Consider the following 8,277-nt stretch of genomic DNA (forward strand, 5'->3'; position numbering starts at 1 on the left):
CCCTCGTTATACCTATTTACCTTCTCGGTACGTAGACCGTATTACTCTCCCTTACGGTAAGCTAGGCTTATTTTACGCTATTACTTTCGTCATTAGAAGTAGGGAGATCTATCTAGATATTCTCCTAGTCTATTATCTAAGATCTTCCCTCGTAAGTATCGTTCGATTCTACTATACTAGAGTATTTACTTATAGTTTAGTTATCTTCTAGGTTCGTAACGTAGATAATAGGATAAGGATAAGTAATATACTAGATACCTACGTGAAAATTAACGGTAAGCTTCGAAGGGTAGATTACTTTATTACGCCTTACTTAGTTAAGGTATTAAGACGTATTATTCGAGATTACGCATTAACTAGAGAGCTACCTAGACTTTAGTACTCTTCTTACTCTTACGTATAGTATTCGTAGATATTAAGATCGTTACTTCTAGTATATAGGCGTTAATAGTATTAATAGCGCGCTAACATTAATTTCCGACCTCCTTAAAGGTAAAGGTAAGGGCGGATAGGTATTACTTCTATTATAGCTCGTATAGCTAGGAGATAGGATAGCTAGTTTTAAAAGTAATAGTTACTATATTATTAGGTAGTCGGTTAGTAAGGAATTAAGGTAATTAACGCTATAGAGTATATAATTTCGGGTACGAGAGGCGATAGAGTAAGAGAGAGAAGGGATAGGTTAAGCGTAAAGGGGGATGAAAATAAATATACGGAGGTTTCCGTATCCGCGTATACCGAAATAGAGGGGATACCTTACGTAAGACTTTCCTCTTCCTTACCTTATATTTTAATCCGCCTCTTATTTAAACGCGGATAACGATTATTCTACTATCTACCTTTACTTTACCGTAACCGGTTAATATAAACGGTATCCTTATTAAGGGTTCTCGGCCCGCTTATCCTTTACGTAGATACTCTTAAAATTTCTCCTAGCTCTAGGGGACTTCCGCGGACTAGATAAGAATACCGGTATTTATTATACGTCTCGTAGGCGATCTAGATAAAGGTATTTATTATTCCTAGTAGTTAGCTATATCTACTTTACGTCCGAATCTAACGCTAATATATATACTTATATACTAGTTAGGAATTAACGTATCTCCCTTCGAGACCTCCGTAACGTAGTATAACCCGAAGTAGCCTAATAGTATACCTACTTACGCCTATCTTACCCTCGTAACTAGCTTCGACGCTACCTTACTACGTAGCTCTAACTCTAGTATTACTAATCCGTTAACTAAATACTATACGAGTATAATTAGTATAGTATTCGCGGCGGCTTAAGTTTATTATAGCTCTAGCGTCTTATTCTAGCCGGTTATTAATAAGTATATTATCGATATAGAGAGTAATTAGATTAGTTAGTAAATAGAGGCTATAGGGGGCATTAAGTACTATCTACCTACCGTATCGACTTAAGTACGCTAACGCCTCGCGATAGCCCCTTTACGAATACTAGGAGCCCTTCGACGAATTATTAATAGTAAGTAGACTATAGTTTATCGTATAACTTACGAGAGGAAATCTTACCTACTCGGGGTTTAGAGTACCCTCTACTCCTTATACTTTATATATCTCGATTAGCCTAGAGATATATATAAGCTAGGAGGCTTCTTATTCCGCGAGAATAGGTATAATACGGGCGTTCCGGTCTACGAATATATCGATCGGTAACCTATTTCCGATATATAATCTAGTATAGGACGACCGACGGTAGAAAATTAATAAGGTCGCTTAAACGTAGAGAGGCTACGCGTTAATATTACTATAGAAGTATTATCGGTTATAGGATTATCGAAGTTATTCGGAGTTAATGCCCCTCTCTATAGGATAACTACCTTATAGATAAAGTAGTAGACTTTAATTCTAGTCCTTAAGGGTAGTTTCGTATAATATAAAATACCTGTTTAACCTATTCTCGTCGATTTATACGACTAGAGGCTAAAAGGGCTCTTATTCCTTCTTTATTATTACCGGAGCCGGAGGATTAACGTCCCTTTATCTTTTATTCCTTCTTTATCGTACTTAATTTCGTAACCGAGCCCTTCGTATTAGTATTATCTCCTTTTTTATAGTATTTACCTCTCGCTAGACGAGTCGTTAATAGGAAGAGGACGTCGTTAAATGATATACTTACCGCGCTCGGGATAACTAAAGGTTTAGGAAGTAAGAGGTAAGTATCTTTCGTACGAGAGGTACTACTACTACGGCGAACCCTCGTAGTACTATTATATTCGACTAAACCCTTCTTAATAGTCTCCTCTATAGACTCCTCGTCGGTAATAGAATCCGCGTCTAAGTTACTTTCGTTACGGTCGTCCTAGTTTCCGCCGCCCGTACGAGTACCGTAATCCCTAGCTTCGGCGCCTTTTCCCTTTCCCTTTCCCTCCTCTAAATCTCTCGTATTAGTATAGTTCTCTTTATTTACTACTATAGACGATAAGTAAAGGGAGTTTTAATATAGTTCTTATAATCCTACCTTATTTCGTAATAGTTACGGCTATCTAGAAGGCCTCCTCGTTATTCGGTATCTATATTTTAAGTAACTAGAGGTAATACTTTAACTACTTTACGTAAGTAAATATACGATATACTTAAGGAATATAGTATACCTCGGAAGTCGCCGATTAGATCTTATCCGCCTTAGATAAACCTATAGTAGGTTAAGGTATATTAAGTACGTAATGTCGAGAAAGTACGGAAGAGTTTTTAATAGATTAAAGTAGGTACGAAGAAGAGAATCCTATCTTAACTATTTAATAAAAAGTATAATATTACCGATAAATCTACTAAGAGTTTCTACTTAATGTAATTTCTTAATACGGACGGAGACTAAAATAAACTTTTAAATTTAATTTCGGTATCTAAAATATATTAAAGGCTATTTCTTATCTCTTAACTACCTTTAATATCCTAAACGGAGAGTATTAAACTACCTCTCTATTAAACTTATTATAGCGCTTCGACGCCTTTATCCGAAGCTCCGTCTAAAATTATAGCGTCGAAGAGAGAGATAGGTATATAAGGTTATATATACTATATTATCGTACTCTCGCTAATCCTCGATAGCTAAAGGAAGCTATCTAAAAGTACCTTTATATCGCCTAAGAGGAAGAGAGACTAAATGTAATTATATATAAAGGTTAGTCTAACTTTTAGACTCTTCTTAATTTACTAAGTATAGATTTAGCTTTTATAGAGCTACTATACCTCTAGTTTATAGGCTACGATAGCGGCGACGATAATGTAGATACCGATATTACTAATAAGGAGGGCGATAATAAGGATTATAAGGAAGAAGAAGATGATAACGACGAGGAAGAGGAAGATAAGGAAGAGGAAGATAAGGAAGAGGAAGATAAGGAAGAGGAGGATAAGGAAGATAAGATACTCGACGATATCTAGCTATAAACTAAGGAACTTAAAGGCGATAAGGACGATAATAATAAACTATAAATTCGTAGACGCGAGCGTAGGCGCTCGGTAAGTACTAGTTTACTATCTAGTAAGAGAGACGTCGTATTAACGTATAAGGGAAGAAGAGTCGTAAACATCGCGTAAAGTTCTTATTAGGTCGAGATAAGGTTAAAGCGTCGTCTTCTCGTAGACGCCGTAGAAGTTAAAGCGGGAGTAAGTAGACTACTTAACGAGTATTATCTACGCGAAGCGTTTACTAGGCCGATACGGTAGTATAAAGATACATTTAGAAATCTTTAGGGAGAGATAATAATAACGGTTATATAAGTTCTACTAGATAGAAACTACGGTAGGAGGCGACGTCTTAATTAATAAGAAGCTTAGTTAACGAATAATAAGATATCTCTCTTCTTCTCTCCCTCTATATTTTAATATAACTACTAGATATAGATAAAATATTCTTTACGTATAAAGAAGTCGTACGTATTCGATAATTTCGGGTCGATTAGGTATAGTTTAGTATAGAAAGGCTAGACTTCTATAGAGAACTCGTCTAGTCCGTAGAAATTAGCGTCGTACTTTTCTCTAATTAACTATTCTAGCTTCTTCTTAACTATCGTTAAATCGGTAATATAGATATCTTATTCCGTAGTATCGATACCGGCGTCTCTTAGGATTTTAATCCCTTCGAAGTCCTTTAATCGTAGGGCTTTACCGTCTTTAATTCGGAAGTCTCCTATACGGGGAAAGTACTTTTATACGATAGTAATTTTATCCTTAAAGCGAGTCTTAAGCTCGTAGATAATGAAGACGATAAGATTCTTAGTAAATTCTAGTACTTTATAGTAGTAGTAATTAAAGACTATCTCGAAATCGAGACCGGTAAACTAAAATACGATTAGTAGTAGTTCCTACGGTAGATAAGTTAAAAAGCTATACCTCTATTAGATATCGATGCGTATTACTATTCTCCGCGCGAAAGACCGAGTTAATCTTAAAGATACTCTCGTAATCCCTAGTAATAAGTATCTACTTATATAACTACGGAGATTAAGTAAGGAATCTACTCTTACTAAAATAGTTATTTACTTCGAAGACTCTAGAGCCGCCTTCTATCGCCGTACTAAGGAGCTTAAGTATATTAAACTTACGAGAGCTAGCCTTACGTATAAATTCTTCGAATAGTCCTTCGATACCCGACGAGATAGTAAAGATAGCTTAATTATACTCTATCTATAGATTAATCATCCGGTTATCGAGACGGGTTTTTAGTATAACGATCGGAACTCCCTCGGGATCGACTACTAGACCTTCTTCTTCCTCCGTTATTAATAGTAGCGGCGGTTCCTTATTACCTATTCTACTACGCCTTAACGGCCTATAAGATTAAGGACGTTAATACCCTATACGGCGAGTATCTCGGGGGCTTCTAGAATATCCGTATTATAGATAATAACGGTAAGATTAAGTTAGCTATTAAGAATACCTTAACCGGCGTCGTACTCGCCGATATATAATCTATATCCGCCGCGGCTTTCCGAACATCTACGTTACCCGCGACGCCGTCGTCGGCCTAATCCTCGGCGCCCTTCCCGGTAAGGTCTATAGTAATCTACGGACTATAGCGTCGAGGAATACTATAGAGGAGGGGTTTTAAGTACCGTTTAAGGCTATCGATAGCCTTAAATAGGAAGATAGTTAAGGAAGATAGTCGAGGAAGATAGTTAAGGAAGATAGTCGAGGAAGATAGTTAAGGAAGATAGTCGAGGAAGATAGTCGAGGAAGAATATCGAAGAAAACTATTAAGGAAGATAATAGAGGAAGATAGTAGAGGAAGGATATCGAGGTTAGGTATTAAATATTTCTTAATATTATTAATAGCCTTATATAGCTCCCTTACTAATTATAATAATATTACTTTTACTTTTTAATAAAGGTTTAATAACTCTTAAATAATATATTTATTTTATAAAGTATTTAAAGATATAAAATATCCTTAAATAGTAAATTAATATTATTAAATGAAAATATCGTCTATATTATTATTATTATTATTAAGTATAGATATTAGAAGTTTTTAAACTTAAGATAATATTTAAGAGAGTTTAATACTTTTATAAAAGCTAGGTATAGTTTAATATACCGGTATACTAAAGTATTAATCGGTAGAGTTACTAACTTATTAAAATTCTATTATTATATAAAAACTAGGTATAGTTTAGTATACCGGTATACTAAAGTACGTAGAAAGTTAAGGTAGGTAAATAGAAAAAGAAAGTGATTTCTATATATAAAGGAGGAGGAAATGTCGGCTTTTTAGGCTTAAATTAGAATAAGAGAGGGATCGCGGGACGATTTAAGAAGAGAAATAACGAGAAAAGGCGAAAGAACCCCTAAGATTTTCTAAACCTAACCCGATTTCCCCTACTAGAGTAGTAGTCTAAGGGCGTAGAGAGTCGCCCTCGTCCTCGTCTCGGTCCTCCTCTTAAGGTAGAATAGGAACCTCGCGGTACGAGATACTAGTAATATAGACGTCGATCGTAATATTCCGGTATACGCGTAGTATAAGCTTAACGTTTAACCTATTCTAAGCGAACGTAAGTAACGTCGTAAACCTAAGAAAGCTATCGATATCGGATAAGATCTCGAGATCTATAGGGAGGGTAGTATATATATAGAGGTAGATATATCGCGGGAAGGGTTAATAGAGACTAGTACCGTAGATAGCTTCTTCCTATTATACTATTAAGGGTATAAAATTACCCTACGCCTAGTTACGAGTTAGAAGCTAGTTAATATTGTAGTCTAGCTAAATAACTAAGGGGAAATAAGCGCGTAGGAAATAAGAGAGTAGATCGTAGTATTTCTAGTCTCTAACGGCCTCCTTATACTACTAGAGGAGAGAGGCGTATTTCTTAACCGTATATCTATAGTATCCTTTAAAATAGAACTAGACTAGGAGCTTCTTAATAGTAAAGGTTACGTAGTCTTACTCGTTATTATCGCTCTTAAGTCTAATACTATAAAGACTATTCTCGTCCGGAATATCCTCCTCTTAACTAACTATCTCTTACTTAAATTAGAGTCCTTCTATATCGTTAGAGTTAAGTAACTTAGAGGAAGTCTAGGAAGGAGGGTTAATAAGTTTAGGAGGGGTTAACATATCTAAGTTAAAGAGTTCGGGGGGAGTATCTCTAAAGATATATTAAGATCGTCGCGACGTACGATATACTCTTAATACGGAGAGTAGAGATAAAACTCTAGTTAATATACGTATCGTAATTAGGCTAAAGATAATTAGAGAGTCTATATTAACTCTAGCCGAAGTATATACGGACGGTATATCTTAAGAGGATAACGACGGTAGGAGAGGGTAGATTACGGCCGTAATTTTAATAGATACTAGCGACGCGGGCGAGTAACTTAAGAAGTAAGTAGAGGTATAGACTCTCGCGTAAGTTATAGTTAAGTATAGAGGTACCCTTATAGAGAGCGTAGATATATAGTTTAGGTAATTCGTAGTCTTAGTATCGGTCTAAGACCTTAATAGCTTTACTTAAGTACTACTCTCGTAATCTTTATATTTAGATTCGCTATCGCTCGAGACCGATGTATAGTCTTAATAGTAGCGAGTATATCGCGATAGTAGGTATATATAAGGGAGTACGGATAGCGTAGATAGAGTAGAGGGGGATTAATAGCTTAAGGACTAGAGTATACTTAAATATAGGCGCGGTAAGGCGGTATAGTAGTAAATCTATCGCTAGTTAAGTAATAGTCTTTATAGTAGACGTAGTAGTATATTAAGGGGTTCGCGATATCTATAACTATTAGTACGATATAGACTTTAAGTAGGGGATAAAGATACTAGTTATAGCTACAGTAGGTATTTAAGGTAGAGGGCTTAATATTCGTTAATATCGAGAGCGGTAACTTAACGGATAGTATCTATAATATCCTAGACGAAATCTTAACCTTATATACGTAAGCTAATAGTAGATAAAGTAGAAGTAGAATTAGGAAAGTTAAAAGGGTATTTAATAATAGATTTAATAGCTTATTATCTAGGAGCTAGTAGTTAGGTAGCTTCCTATCGTTATCTCTATTAAAGCCTCTACTAATAGATACGGTCTTACTAACGTTAGCGCTAGGTAGATAGGTCTACTATATTATCTATAGATAGGAGTCTACCTCTCTTAGGTAGCCGTCTAGTACTAGATATAGTATTCTTCGTAATATATATTATATTTTAGAGTTAAAGGAAAATAAAGTTAGTAAGGTAGTATATTTAAAGTTAATTAATTTAATCTAATTATTAAATTTAAGTATATCTATAATATCTAGAGCTTAATTAATATTCGTCTACGAAGTAATAGTAAGCTTTAAAGATAATATAGCCTTATAACGGAAATCCTATTCTACCTTTAGGCGATAACTAAGCTTATAATTTAGTCGTTTTAGTTAGATAGCTTAGAACTTCTTATATATCGTTTTAATCGTAAGGTAGTATAAGGCCGTACTAGCGCTCGATCCTAACTAGTTCCGCTATAATAATAATGTAGAGGCTATTATAACGAAAGCCTAATATAGGCCTATTCTATACCTTTATCTATAAAATTTAGAAGTTTAGCCCTACTTATAGAGCGTCTACCTCTTTAATCTATTTAAGAAGACCTTACCTACCTACTATAGAGCGTCTACCTCTTTAATCTATTTAAGAAGACCTTACTTATCCGCCGTTTAATCTAGTATATCTACGCGCTACCTCTTTTTCCTTTATAGAAAGTATTAACGGTACCTTTTTAGCGTCTCTTAACCTCGCGAACTCTCGCCTAAGTACCTTTTTAGCGTCTCTTA

Source organism: Fonsecaea pedrosoi (genome assembly GCF_000835455.1).
Source record: "Fonsecaea pedrosoi CBS 271.37 unplaced genomic scaffold supercont1.2, whole genome shotgun sequence".
Lineage (NCBI taxonomy): Eukaryota > Fungi > Ascomycota > Eurotiomycetes > Chaetothyriales > Herpotrichiellaceae > Fonsecaea > Fonsecaea pedrosoi.